Genomic DNA, 15319 nt, shown 5'->3' on the forward strand with positions numbered 1-15319 from the left:
GGTGGGGTCACAAAAGTGCACATGCGCAGTAACGTCTGTTTATGTTGTGAAGATGAAACCGTCCCTGCATCCCAATTATCCTACTTATACTGCGAACTTATAGTGCTTTTTTAATGGAAAAGTATATACATTTTAGTGTGTAGCAAAACAATATGCACACACTGGGACATGCTAACAAGAAGTGGAAGTGGCTGCTGTTGCCTAGACAACATTGTGGCCAATAACCGTCACACACATCAAAATACATCTCTTCTTTCCATTAAAGGCAGAATGCATGATTCTGTTCAGAATTTTCTTTGTCATGCTGGTTGGAAATCTCTTCACATCCTGATAGCAATCAAGGAGTATAGTGGTCAAACATTTTTTTGTATTTATAACTTTATAACTACGACCAATAAAAACATCCTGGCCGAACGTTTTGACTATAGCCATTGGTTGAGACTGGACCTGTTTACATATTCATCCAATGTAATTTGCACCACACTGCGCACCCAGTTCACGTCTTCAGCACGCTCACATCCGCTGTTTCGGTATAGAGGGAATGGAGGAGAAGCAGCACAAACCCGACTTACCGTAGGAAACCTTAAATAGTAAATATAAAAAAAGAGAGACATTATTTGAAAAAGCAGTGACAAAAAACTCAAATTAACATCGGTACAGCTTTTATGCTATAGAGACAGCCCCGGGAGCAAAAGGGTATGAACGACGATACCATGGTTGCTCTGTATCTTTTGGACATGTATGTACATGCTTACATAAGAATGTGTTGGTCTTTTGGAGGAGGCGTGGCTTTGGAAGGTGATTCGCATGGAGGGCGGAATCATGATTTCAGTGCTAGCAGGCTAATGCTAAGACATCATGCATTGTGCCTTTAAGGTATTGATTCATTCATTATTTCATATGTTATCTTTACTGTGTACTTACATTTGTAAATTTGGTGACGCATCAGCTATATAATTTATGAATGCAGTGGAGCGTCACTGAACTCCGCCTACTCACGGTGAGTTGTGGGTTAGCCGTAACTGTGTGTTCACATAGAGCGCGAATGAGGCGTCAAAAACGCGCTATTCGCGAGTAGTTGACGCTTGAACATTTTGTGTTTACTCGCTTCATTCGCGTCATTCGCTTCATTCGCGTCATTCACGCTATTCGCGCATGAAAAACGCGTCATTCGCGCTATTCGCGTCATTCGCGAGTGAAATTCGCTTCACGAAAATGTTTTTACAATTTACCGGATTCTCCGACCTCCTCACTCACTTTCTTCCAAGCAAGATCCTTTTTATTCCTATTTTTATGAACACGTATCATATAGCTCCGGGTGTCCACACACTGAGATGAGCGTGTCCTCCATTTTTTATTTCTGCCTCTGCTCGCTACGTCGTCTACGTCACTACTCAAGCAGGCTCCTGATTGGTTAACGCGGCGCGAATTTCTGCCAAAGTTCAGATTTTTCAACTCGCGTCATTCGCTTCATTCGCTTCATTCGCGTCATTCGCGCAATTCGCGTCATTCGCGTCATTCGCGCCGCCTCATTCGCGCTATTCGCGCCGCAAGCGCGTCTATCGCGTCTTTACATTGACTTAACATGTAAATCACTCGCGCTTGACGCCTCATTCGCGCTCGGTGTGAACACACAGTAACAGACACAATACATCGCGCTATTCGCACGTATTTTTACGCTTGAACATTTTGACAACAGACACAAATTCATGTCATGGGACGTGTTCCAATTTTTCAACTCCTGACAATGTCTATCGCGTCTTTGCATTGACTTAACATGTAAATCCCTCGCGTTTAAACGCTTCATTTGCATCTGGTGTGAACGCACAGTTAGATTGTGCATCAATCTGCATTTCGAATTTCTACTGGAAGTAGTTGACCATCCGGGACAGCTAGAAGCTGTTTATCTATACTTAACGCGTTAAAAGCAACTCTTTCAAATCGCGCTCAAACGGTTTAAAGGCCTTTACAGGAATAAGAGAGGGATTATTTAAAGTAACGAAAGGATGACAAATAACTGGATGCTCCGTTAATTGCGTTTAAATATTTTAACGCGTTAATCTGAGAAAAATGTATCGCATAAATAAACGTTGACAGCCCTATTTTTTATTCATATGCCCGATTATTTTGATTTATTTAAAGTCCTTCTCTGTTTTAATTGTTGAATTTTGCGCTTAATCAATTTCTGACTTCTTATAGAAGTTAAATATGCCGGCTCATTTGGGCATAAAAAGTGAAATAAGAGTATTTTTAGTTTCAGTTAGTTATTGGCTAATACCAATGACATTTTAAAACACATTTTTGACAGATTCCTAATATATTTGTGCTTTCACTTTATGACAGGTGGTCCAATACATTAGTTAAGGACTGTATATATGTACTGTAGTCCAACCGTGATTTTTGACTATAAGTGTGTGGCAATTCTTACCGCGTACTTCATGGTTTTAGAGCTAATGAATTATGCAAGGTCTTGGTGAAGAAATGCATAGTTTTCCAAGAAATGTCTCTTTCGCTCAAAATGTCAATGATACATTGAGAAGCAGTGCAAATGTGAGGCAATTAAAATGCTCCTCGAATCATGTTCTCAAAGGACAGCTGAGCGTGTCATCGATGATAAAGAGGAATTATGTGAGGCTCGCTGTGATCAAACAGGCCCCAATGCTTATAAGGGCTTTTCTCCTCTATAGTCTCTGGTGGTGATGTTTGAGCACCTTTTTGTTTCATTCAATGGTCGCCTTTTCCAGTCTTAATTTTTCTTAAGACTTACACAACAGCATATTAAAGGTATGGCCTCTGCACATTATGAACCATAATTGAAACAATTATTCCTGTAGGCTTTGGCGTCCATTTACAAAATGAATGCAGTTAAAATGAGTGAATTAATTACTTGCAGTCTAATTTTCTTAAGGAAAGAAAAACAATGGAGAAATTACAATCTGCAGTGCTTTTTATTTCACACTTTCAAGCACTTGAAATGAATACTTTTGAGACTGAATCGGAATTACTGAACACTGTGTTGTAACGTTAAATCAAGAAAAAAAGTGTCTTCGCCCACTGAAATGTTTTATGTTCTTTACATGCAAGCTTATGATTAACTTTTTAAATGTGTCTAAAACTGAAACGACGGAGACAACTGATGATTTGTAATGTGTCAGAAAAATGACAGAAGATATATTTGCAATTCAGATGCAAGCCTGGAAAATGCATCATGGGAAGTCAGTATGAGGCTTGAATTTTTCAAACATGGCATGATGACATGCCTGTCATGCCTGCGTAGCTCTGGGTTGAAGCACTTGGCTCAATATGAGCCCTGGCCTGGTATGGGATTAATGACGTTGCTGCTGGAAAGGGTTGACATTGTGTTTACTAATGTTATCTGTGTTTATTACCTTGTTCAGTTATCACTGTACCAAAGAGGAAAAACAGTACTACTGCCTGAACTAATGCATGCTTCAACATGAACTACAGATGAAAAAAAGGCTTAATGAAGAACTAATGAAGTGCTAACCATGGCTGTAGCCTACTCATTGCGACTACCTAAGGACTTATGTGTGAAAAATAGTCACCTTCGACGTATTTTTTATAATACTGTTAAATAGAGTGCTGCAGGGATGACGTATTTTTGTAGGCTAACATGGAGATTAGTTGCAAGTTAGTTTCCTCGACCAAAAGGTCACAAAAAAGCTGATTAACAAATGTTTATGATACTTGCACGTTTTGGCTACCAATATACAGTAATCTTTACAAATGTATCACAAATTTATGAATTTTAATATAATAGCCAGAAGTAAAGCGCTAACAATGCTATAGACACCTTCAAATTGACAACATAAACAAACGTTACTGCGTATGCGCGCGTTCATGGGCAGCCATTAAGTTCTGGTACACATTCACAAACAAGCAAAAGAAACCAAGAAGAACCGTTACTTGGCTAATCTTGTCATTGCTTTATGTGCAAAAAACAAAACAAAATACTGAGTTTAATCGATATATTCTCTTGTCTTGTCAGTGTATGGCGCGCGTTCACAAAAGCACTTCTTCTTCTTCTTGGACGAGAGAACTTTGACGCATGTGAGTCAGAGTGCCGGTGTCCAATAGGGGCACAAACCTAATACGCATGCGTCAAAGTTCGGTTCCGGGTTTTTTGGAGTGGACTCCAAGTCTCAACTCTTTTGGAGTCGATGGAATCGGCCCTTCAACTCCATTTACTGTCATTCAAAACGGGCTCAGGAATACGAAAATAAAATAAATGAATGTATCTTCACATGTTTGGGAACTTTGGGCTGGCAACCAATCTCCAAAGTCACTAGAAAATACACAAGCAATTCTACAACAAACCCCATCACAAAGAGTTTTTTGTGCTGTCAGACCAGTTACGCGTTTCTGGTCCAAAACCAGTGGTTTTCCAAGCACACGCAGCACAAGGACATGACAGCCCAGATCTAACCGTAGCTATAGACTTATGGTAAAGCTAAGACATTTCGTCTCCTTTATTATTTTTGTAATTTTTATATTGTATCGATTTTGGGGAGTTACAGTTACACAAATTTACATGTTTTGTACTTAAAGACTGCGTTTCACTGTTTCGAATTGAGGCTCCATAAATGTGCACTAAACAAGTCTATTTTCGTTTAAGAATTTATATATTCACCCTAGGCTAAGTTCAACACATTCTTTTAAAAAACGTTCTTTTATTAATGAAACTCATTGCCTTTCTGTGTTGGGCATTTAACAATAATAAATAAACATTTTAAATAAAATATAAAATATCATTTTAAAACCAACAATATATGACATGATAATAACCCAGCAACAAGAACTTAATATATGATTTGTGACTTCCTGGCTGTTACTTACTTTTTAAGTTTTTAAGCTGGATGAAACGCTTTATAATTTGTTTCCACAAACTTGATTTTCAATTTGTGTCCAGTTATGCGCACAGAATCACATTTAAGCACAGCGCTGTCACGAAATGGTTTTGGACAGAACCCAGATGCAGGCAGACGAAGGTTAAATATAAATGTTTATTAAATAAAACACCCGCAATGGGGAAAAACAAGAACAAAAACACACTAGCCAACAAACACTAGAAACAAACACTTTCCACGAGGGGAAAAACCAAGGTTTCTATAAAAGAAAAATAATAAGTCTACAAACTGGAACAGGAACAACATGTAATCCAACGACAAGACATCTGTGTTACACATGAACAGTAGACAATAGATAAAGACAATGCACCAACACTGAACAGAGAGAAAACTGAGACCATATAAAGGGAGACACTAACGAGGAGTGATTACATGGGGAGAGTGGTGACAGCTGATGGGAATGAAACCCTAACGAGGTGAATTACAAAACAGACGATGGGAATGAAACCCTAATGAAATTACAGGAGATAGGAGGGTGGGGCTGAGAGACATAACAGGAAGACACGTGGCATCACGTAACAACATAAAGCCACATGTCTCCACACATAACACAACAGAAACACGAAAGACGTGGCAATGTCATGACTCTGCCCAGGGAGCTAGAAAGCTCGAGACAGGAAGGACAGAGTCCTAACATTACCCCCGCCCCCAGAAACGCCCCATGGCGTCTCAAGGGAGAAACTTCAGCGGGCCAAAACACCAAAGCACAAAGACAAACACCACAAGCACAACACAGAACAAACGAAGGGGAACATAATGGAGGCTATGAAGGGGTTCGGGTGGGTCAACAAAAACAACAAACATGGGAGGGGGGGTGGGGGAATGGGAGGCCAAACCTTGGGGACACCAGAAAAGGGTGGGACAGGTTGAGGAGACTTGAAGCAACCGGACGAGACCGGCGGAGACTTGAAGCAACCGGACGAGACCGGCGGAGACTTGAAGCAACCGGACGAGACCGGCGGGGACTTGAAGCAACCGGACGAGACCGGCGGGGACTTGAAGCAACCGCACGAGACCGGCGGGGACTTGAAGCAACCGGACGAGACCGGCGGGGACTTGAAGCAACCGGACGAGACCGGCGGGGACTTGAAGCAACCGGACGAGACCGGCGGGGACTTGAAGCAACCGGACGAGACCGGCGGGGACTTGAAGCAACCGGACGAGACCGGCGGGGACTTGAAGCAACCGGACGAGACCGGCGGGGACTTGAAGGGGCTAGGGAGAGGTGTGTGTCCAAGGGGGAAAAAAGCTTGAGGTGATGCCGGCCGGAGAACTGGCTGAGGCACCGGCTGGAAGGCCGCCTGCGGAAGGGCAGGTCCGGCCGCCTGCGGAAGGGCAGGTCCTGATGCCTGCGGAAGGGCAGGTCCTGATGCCTGCGGAAGGGCAGGTCCTGATGCCTGCGGAAGGGCAGGTCCTGACGCCTGCGGAAGGGCAGGTCCTGACGCCTGCGGAAGGGCAGGTCCTGACGCCTGCGGAAGGGCAGGTCCTGACGCCTGCGGAAGGGCAGGTCCTGACGCCTGCGGAAGGGCAGGTCCTGACGCCTGCGGAAAGGCAGGTCCTGAAGCCTGCGGAAAGGCAGGTCCTGACGCCTGCGGAGAGGCAGGTCCTGACGCCTGCGGAGAGGCAGGTCCGGACGCCTGCGGAGAGGCAGGTCTGGACGCCTGCGGAGAGGCAGGTCTGGACGCCTGCGGAGAGGCAGGTCTGGACGCCTGCTGGATCGCTGACTGTGAACCCGGCTGGAGAACCGGCAGGAGCGCCGGCTGGGCTGGGTTACGTGCCCCCCTCCGTTGCCTCTTCCTCTTCTGCCGAGCCAATCTCCTGGTAGTCGGCTGGAGGAAGGAGGTGAAGGACGGGGCTGGCTCCGCGTTGGAGGCCTCCGAAGAGGACCCCCAGGACTCTCTCCTTCCACGCTTGCCCTGGAGACTGGTAGGTGGTGAAGAGGTTGCAGGGTCCGAGGCTGATGGTGCAGTGGTGGTCACCACCCCAAGCTCCAGGGTATGATCCTCGGGGATGGGGCCCAACGGAGAAGACAACCTCGGACAGACGGAGACACTGGGCTCCGGTCGGCTCATGGCGAACTGGAGCACACCCTCGAAGCCAAGCGGTCTCAGCCTCCTCATCTCCGCAGGCGATAGGGGGACCCTCAGTCCGCTGTTGAATGCCGCCGTCACCTCTTCCTCCCCGAAGAGCTCCTCCACTGCGGCTTCCAGGAACCTGTCCAGGTACTCGTCCCGGTCCAAGTTCCCCTGGCGAATGCTGGAGAGGGGACCAGGCTGGCGAGGCCTTGCAGGGAAAATCGCCGCCTGCTGGGTTCCTATGGGTTGGTGCATTCTGTCACGAAATGGTTTTGGACAGAACCCAGATGCAGGCAGACGAAGGTTAAATATAAATGTTTATTAAATAAAACACCCGCAATGGGGAAAAACAAGAACAAAAACACACTAGCCAACAAACACTAGAAACAAACACTTTCCACGAGGGGAAAAACCAAGGTTTCTATAAAAGAAAAATAATAAGTCTACAAACTGGAACAGGAACAACATGTAATCCAACGACAAGACATCTGTGTTACACATGAACAGTAGACAATAGATAAAGACAATGCACCAACACTGAACAGAGAGAAAACTGAGACCATATAAAGGGAGACACTAACGAGGAGTGATTACATGGGGAGAGTGGTGACAGCTGATGGGAATGAAACCCTAACGAGGTGAATTACAAAACAGACGATGGGAATGAAACCCTAATGAAATTACAGGAGATAGGAGGGTGGGGCTGAGAGACATAACAGGAAGACACGTGGCATCACGTAACAACATAAAGCCACATGTCTCCACACATAACACAACAGAAACACGAAAGACGTGGCAATGTCATGACTCTGCCCAGGGAGCTAGAAAGCTCGAGACAGGAAGGACAGAGTCCTAACAAGCGCAACACTTTCATTCAAAGCAACTTACAAAGTCTTTACAGTTGTTTAGACTAGAGAAATAAAGCTTGAAGAGGGACAGACAAAATATAGGAGAGTTTTTAATAAGAATTTGAGAATTGTATGTGACACGATAAAGACACAAATCACGGAAACTCATCACAAAGAAGTTGAACACGACACGACTTATCCCTCACCTCGGTGCTGTCTGATGAGTTTCAATCTAGAGAGTATTCCATTCGTCTGACTTTCATCATATAGAAATTGTAACGATGAATTAAAACAAACATGAAACGTATCTATTAGCAGTGTGAGCAGTGAATACGAGTTTATTGTTGTTTTTGCTTATGTTTCTCGATATGGGGAGAAACGCAGGGAATTGCACAGACTGGTATAAAACATCAGTGGCCCTTTTTGCTGTTATATAAAGTTGTTTTGGCTTCATGAGGTACTCAGAAATGTACAGATGATTTTCATTCATATCACTGATGTATCAGTGTCTTCTTTTAATCTAAAACATATTTTCCGCTCATCGCTCATATTTCCCAGAAAAAAATCCTTATTTTCACATTTGTACAGTGTTTTATTATCCAAATATAAGCCTGCCCACACTAGCTGATTGGAAATCTAATATGGCGGCTTCGTGCAACTAGCCCATTTCAGGCATTTATCCAAAAAACCCAGGACTTTGGGGCAATGTAACCGGCTATAATATAACTCGTTTCTGGGTTTTGCATACAAAAATATGTAATTCCTGCAGAATTCTATGACTGTTTAGTTCTAGGCTGCCTCCCTATTCGACAAATATTTTTGTAGAATTACAAGTGAACTAAGTTGTTGTCCATGCCAGCGTAACGGTACGTCTTTGAACGGTCATTCTCTTTAAATTCCAAGTTTGCAATGGTAACAACTACTCAAAACGGTTAGTGAACAACTAAACATAATATATAGCAAAATAGCAAAAACTTTCAGCATCGCTTTGAAGAACAAGAAACAGGTAAAGAAACCGGTAAAGAATCAAACTCATAGAAAAGTCACCCATTTGCAGACTTTTAAGACTACAAAACACTCTGTTTGTTTGAGATAATATGTTCACGTGCACAGTGCTGTGCTATTTAAAGTGCCACAACAATATTTATTTAGATGTTTACAGAGTTGGTTGTGTTGTCACATCAGAAGAAAACAATGTTAGCAACTCTAAATTATGACAGGAGAGAAAACTAGTTAATTTTTATATTACTAGTTTATTTTTAACTTTTTCAGGCACGTCCCCGCCACATCAAGATGGAAATAGTTGTGGCGCTGTATAGTTGAGTGCTGGGTGCGCACCGTGGGTCATTTGAAGAGAGAAAGAGGCATGGCTGGCATTTTCAGAGCGGTTTTAGATGCAAAATGTGAATCGGGCCTAAAACAGGAAATGACTTATGTATTTTAAGATATGGAATCAGATCACGTTCTTCTTGTACCCCGCCCACTCCCCCACTCTTCTTCTCACAGCGTTCATGTCCATTTTAGTTGTATTTAAAAAAAAACGACAGTGAGGTAGAAATGGGAGGTTTCTTGACCTTATATTGGTACAATAAGCAGTTAACACTGTTTGCACTAAGCAATGTGATCGTGTAAATCCTGCATATTCTTTATTTTAAAGCGGCGCGTGCGCACATAGGGGGCATGCATGCGGTGCACACATTTTTCTCGCGGGTCATTTGAGGAGAGAAAGACCCTTGTGGAAACTAAAGCCGTGCAGGTGCAAAGTTGAAATATTTCCATCTCGATGCGGCGCCAACACACCTTAAAAATGTGTTCCCTATTTCCTTATTATAAGTGTGTTGCCATAATCGCACCAAATTTTCAGGAATTTGTATATACAGTTCACATCCTCTTGACCTGCACTTCTCACTCAACATAAATCAAATGACTCCAGTTTGCCTGAATGCTAAGGTTAAGAACATAAACCATTGTTTAACATACAATATCACTGCATTCGAGAACAAAAACCACACATTTAAAATGTATTTCCGTTTGCAACTCTAAAAATAGATGTCAAGGGGCCTGCTGTCTCTCATATTTCATTTTTCATGTGTCAGTGGATTCTTTAATCATAAATGCAAATGATTAGATTAGATTAGATTCAACTTTATTGTCATTACACATATACAAGTACAGTGTAACGAAATGTAGTTTAGGTCTAAGTGCAGTTAGCAAATGCTCAGTGAGCCCAGCTTTTCTGACTCCATGTCTACTGTATAATCCAGGTAAGAATGTATTGGTGCCCCAATCACATCTTTTGCACCGACAGCGTGAGAGTAAGCAAGAGTAAGCTCCCTGGTGCATTGGACACTCACTGTCTCGATTAAGTTGATATCGCTCACTCAAGGATGGCCCTCCATTGCAGTGAGACAACTTAAGATGCCTGGAAAGTTAACAAGAGGATGTGTGTTATTCCAAATAATAAAAGCAGCTTTCACCTCCCCTCTGATTCTCATTTATGTCAATATCATCCAAAGACAATAACACAGGGTCAACAATAAGGATTGCGAGAGGCATATTTGCAGCATGTACCGTAGCTGTCTAACAGTGATGAGACTTTGTAGGAAATTACTTGAAAGTCTGGGAAGAATCAAAATCAGCATATGCCATCATAAAAGTGTGAATGTGAAATCTCAGCTTGTATATTGCATTGCTATTGTTGCACATTTAAGGGATAGCTCACACAAAAATGATTTTACATCATTAAGTTTTTTTCAAACATGAATAAATTCTGTTGTTCTTGCCTGAACACAAAAAATATATATTCTGGGGCATTATTGACTGCTATACTAAAAAAACGACTTTGGTAGTAAATGGTGCCCCAGAACGTTGTGTAGTTTCCCCACATTCTTTAAACTATTGTTTTTGTTTGAAAAAACTTGAGGTTGATTCAATGACAGATTTAAAATTTTGTTAATTGAAAACGTTCTTAATCTGATGCAAATATGATATGTTGCTAAAAATAAAATGTTATCACCTTTTGTAGTGGAACCAAGTGAAAATGTAGGCAGGGCAAGGACAAACATGAACCCGAGCAGGCAGAAAACATCCTTTTTTCTACTCTGCAAGTATTTACATGAATTTTATTTAAATGATTTATTTTCAATAACAACCCCTAAAATATTTAGTGTCCTTTGAGGTTTGTTCAAATAAAATGTCGACTTCTCCAGCTTCACGATGCACATAAACACACCAAGCCTCGACATTCCAAAAGTCACCATTTGGCAGTTCGTTCTTATGGACAATCATGAAAATGATAAAGAGCTTTATAAATATAAAACTGCACTCTCATTTCCGCCTGTATGACAGCCATAACTACCTATCTGCTGTGAGTGTCAGCTCAAATGACAACAATGGCAAGCGTCTGTGTCATCACCAGCTTTATCTCGCGGGTCATTATCAGAAAAGGAGACTGAGTCCATATCAAGTGGCGGACTATTACTTTCGTCTAACCAGAAAACTGAAGAACACAGAGAATATGTTGCTTTGTTTCTCTGTATAGGCTTTGTTGCCCAAATGAAATCCTTCTATTAAAAGTTATAACCTCAGAGCAATGAAAACTCATTTAATGTATACCTTCAATAATTCATTATACAATCTCAATCAAAGTTATTTATTTGGCAAAATATTTGTGAACACATAATAAAAATGACCCACTATTATAAAACTGATGCTAGGTGATAATATGGACATCAAATATCCAAGCACAACAGATTTATATAAGCAAACAATGACTCGAGACCAAAAAGTGATAGCTGCTGGAACAGGGATAACCAATTATTGGTACCAGCACTAATGTGCCACGAGTGCACCTTTTGAATAAACAATAATGACACCCTATGCTTTTCCCATTTTCATTTTTTTCACGCCAGGTTTAAGCTATCGATTACCTATCCATTACACATTTGCAGAACCATTGATGGAGAGATCCAGTTCACAATGAACAATAAACATTTATATCTTCGAAAGCTCCTTTAATTCTGCACATTTCACAATGAGCATTATTTGATGTACCGTTCCAGTGCATACTACAGAAAGCTACACGCTGCATCCCTATATGTATGAAAGCAAGCAGGCTAATAACGCTATGCATACAATTTTTCACAGTCATGCACTGCTGCATCCTGAGAGCTCACTCTTACTGTGGGTGCATCAAGACATGTGAAGTCTGTGCCTGTTGAATACTAGGGCTAAAGCCTTTTTGCACAAAAAAATCATATCCATTGTATTATTTATGATCTACTTGAGCATGTCCGACGCCCTAAACAATTGATAGTCACTCCAATCTCTCTTTCCCTATTGCATTACATCTCAATCTTTGCAGCAGAAATGTTTGTATCGGTGCACCTGTAAATTAAACTTCGTTTCACTTCAACTCTCTTTACTGCTAAAAACTTAAGGGTAACCAAAGAAATTATTATTAATGTCTATTGATCTGAAATCAGTTGATCAGAAATTCACCTTTCACTGATAAATAATCCACATGACCACATCTACAATGTAGTACTCTCTGTGCAGAACTTTGCAGAGATTTTTGTTGAAATAAACAAGATTGTCCCAGGATTGGAAAATAAATAAACACACACACGGGCGCGCACGCACGCACACAAACACCCTGCCTAATACTACTTCTCAAGACGGCGTCACCTATACAAGTGCAATAAGAGCCGATACAACCCTCCCATTTCCACGTCTCGTTTCTCTGTACAGACCTAAACAAAGATCCCATTTATCTCCATCGATTTTTTTAACATGATGCATTAAAACCAGTCCCACATTTTCCCTAATAAAATCTTTTAACTGGCAGATTTCTCTAAAAAGCAGAATACACAATCCAGCAAATCGAGATATTCAAAATGAATGGACAAAATGAATCACATCTAACCAAAGCCATTGACAGTTCGCTTTTCATTACCGAAGGACAACATCACGGTGTAAAACAAGACAAAGAACCGTCATGTCCGTGCGTGTAATCTTATAAATACATCATTGAAATTTAGGTCAATAGGGAAGTAATAGGTTTTCTGTGCGCGCTCCCCCTCCCCATCCGTCTCGGATGGAGAATGATGCTCTAATGGTTTCCATTTTCAGGTCCCAGCTTCCGATCCATAGCCCGACGAATGCGAGCATCAAATGCGTTAAAAACATCTTGACACGAACGCATGCACAAAATATAACCTGCCTTGAGCGTGTGCATCTCTGCATATATCGCGGCTGAAGGCGGAGAATGTGACAGCTGGAAATGCAACTGGAATGACATTGCGCTTACCGAATAACGTTCAGAGGCACAACGCGCTTCTCGCCTCCCTCCCCGATTAATGCCGATAATTCAGAGAGAGCGACACGTAGAAATCATTCCCGACGACTGGCATTGAAAGCAGACTTCCGATACGAGATGCTGGTGTGCTGAGGAAGGAATAGCATCCGCTGGGTATCCAGGGAAAGAGACCGGAAAACTGCGGTGGGTACCCACAGATACAGCAGCAGCTCCTGCTTTCTCCCTCTCTCTCTCCTCCTTCCTGCTGGACCATCCCCATCCAAGCGCCTTGCTGCAGTGATGACGAGGCGTCCCACAGCGACATCTCCCGGTCATGTTTGAAATTACGACGTTCCCCGGATTTACAGTGTCTTCTGAACAAGAACACTCACTAAGGCCTGCTTAACACTTGAGCGGCGAATAAAAAGGTGCATATAACGTTTATTAAGAAACCATGTAAAAAAATACCCCACCGTTGGGTGATCAGGACCCGACACGAGCTGCACACGAAATAGCCATTTCAAATATATCTTTTTAGTCCATTTGTAACTCATTCAAACCTGCAGGAAAAGGAAACACTGGAGTTATACAAGTAGAGCTCACAGTACCCTGATGAGCGGTGTGTTAGCTTCTAATGTCGTGTTTGACCAATCAGAAAACAGTTTTCGGAAGCCACAACACCTTCACACTGGCCAGCGTGCCTCTATGAATGAAGAATCACTTTTCATTTCCATCAACGTGTTTTTTGCCTTCTGTGGTGCGCCGAACTCGTAAGAAAATATTGGTTACACAACAGAAATGCACAAAACAGGCCTATTCATGCAGTTGCGGCCTAATTTAGATGGGAAGAGACTGACGGACATGTAAGCAACAAACCAGAGATTGAGAAGTATCTCCTCACCTGCTTAAAGCAATAATTTAATGCTAAACAGGCCTATTTGGCTCGCTGTCTGCGGCTCGAACGACAAGCTAGAACCTAAACCCCTACGTTGGGTTATTTAGCTGTGGATAGTAGGAAAAGGCTGGACAGTGGTAGGTGGATGAAGGCTGGAAGTAAGACGCACTGTACAGTTACAGACAGGTACATTTTGCTAAGATTCTTATGGTAAACCTGTGAGACGCACTGTGGTTGGTTTCTTAAAAAACAGTGAGGATAAAAAATGAGGACCACAATAGTCTACTGTGTGCGCAGTAATGTTTAAAACCGTATATATTACTGTTTGCACAAATCTTCTATTGCAAAAAAGCAATATAGACAGAAACGTTACGGCGCATGCACGCATTCGCGGACTACCCTTAACTTCCGGTACACATTAGCAAATAATAGTGCCACTAGATTATTTCTGATAAAAAGCAAAAGAAACCAAGAAGGACTGTTATTGGGCTAAACTTGTCTCCAATAATTTATATTTAGACTGCGATACCAAGCTTAACTGCTAGATGTCAATGTCCCATAAACAGTTTCTTTAATTCGCCCAAGCTAGGACCCATTCAACAAATTGTTTATTTAATAAAATGAACATATATATATAAATATATATATATATAATTTATTTTCTACTTTAATTTCAGGACAGAAACAGGAAGTGAAAGTTAGCAAAGTGGGAAAGAGTGGGATTGGGAAAGGACCAAAAGACGGGAATCGAACCCGGCTCGACCGAAGCGCAACCGCGCCACATGTGTCAGCAATGGTGCATAGGCATTTACTGATGCACCAGAAGGCAACTAAATACATTTAAAAGTCTGGTGTATGTGAACTTTTAAACAGGGTGATTGGTGGTTTAGAAGTGCTAGATGGAGTATCAATAAAAGAGCGCTTTCTGTATTTTAAATGAATACATGACACAGTTTGAGAGCTTTGGTTATAGAAGCAGCGGTACAGAATTAATTCTATAAAAGAAACGTTCTGTTTAATCAGTTCAAATCAATAGTACCTTGTTCGCAGAGGCATTCAGTCTAGACCCAAATGTCAGCATGATGTCATGTTAGAGACAGCAAAGTGAAAACACTTTTAATCCTATTTCTGCCAACCATCAGCCAGAGCAGCACACAGAGACAGTGTGTCTAGACCTGGTACTTCCGCTGTGACACTGCAGCTCAATCGCTCCAAAGGCATTGAATGGAAGATTAGTTAAAAAGGCACAGACTTAGTTCCCTACTCGCAGCCTATTA

General features: G+C 42.0%; 1 protein-coding gene across 1 annotated transcript in view; it reads right to left on the reverse strand.

The window, feature by feature from the left end:
- Positions 1-13398, reverse strand: part of ctnnd2b (catenin (cadherin-associated protein), delta 2b) — an 85529-nt gene extending 72131 nt beyond the window's left edge. The window contains exon 1 of the mRNA XM_079453829.1: positions 13160-13398. The gene's annotated coding sequence lies outside the window, so the exon portion shown is untranslated. The remainder of the gene's footprint in view (positions 1-13159) is intronic.
- Between the last annotated feature and the right edge of the window lie 1921 nt (positions 13399-15319).

Source organism: Barbatula barbatula (assembly GCF_947034865.1).
Source record: "Barbatula barbatula genome assembly, chromosome: 3".
Taxonomy (NCBI): Eukaryota; Metazoa; Chordata; class Actinopteri; order Cypriniformes; family Nemacheilidae; genus Barbatula; species Barbatula barbatula.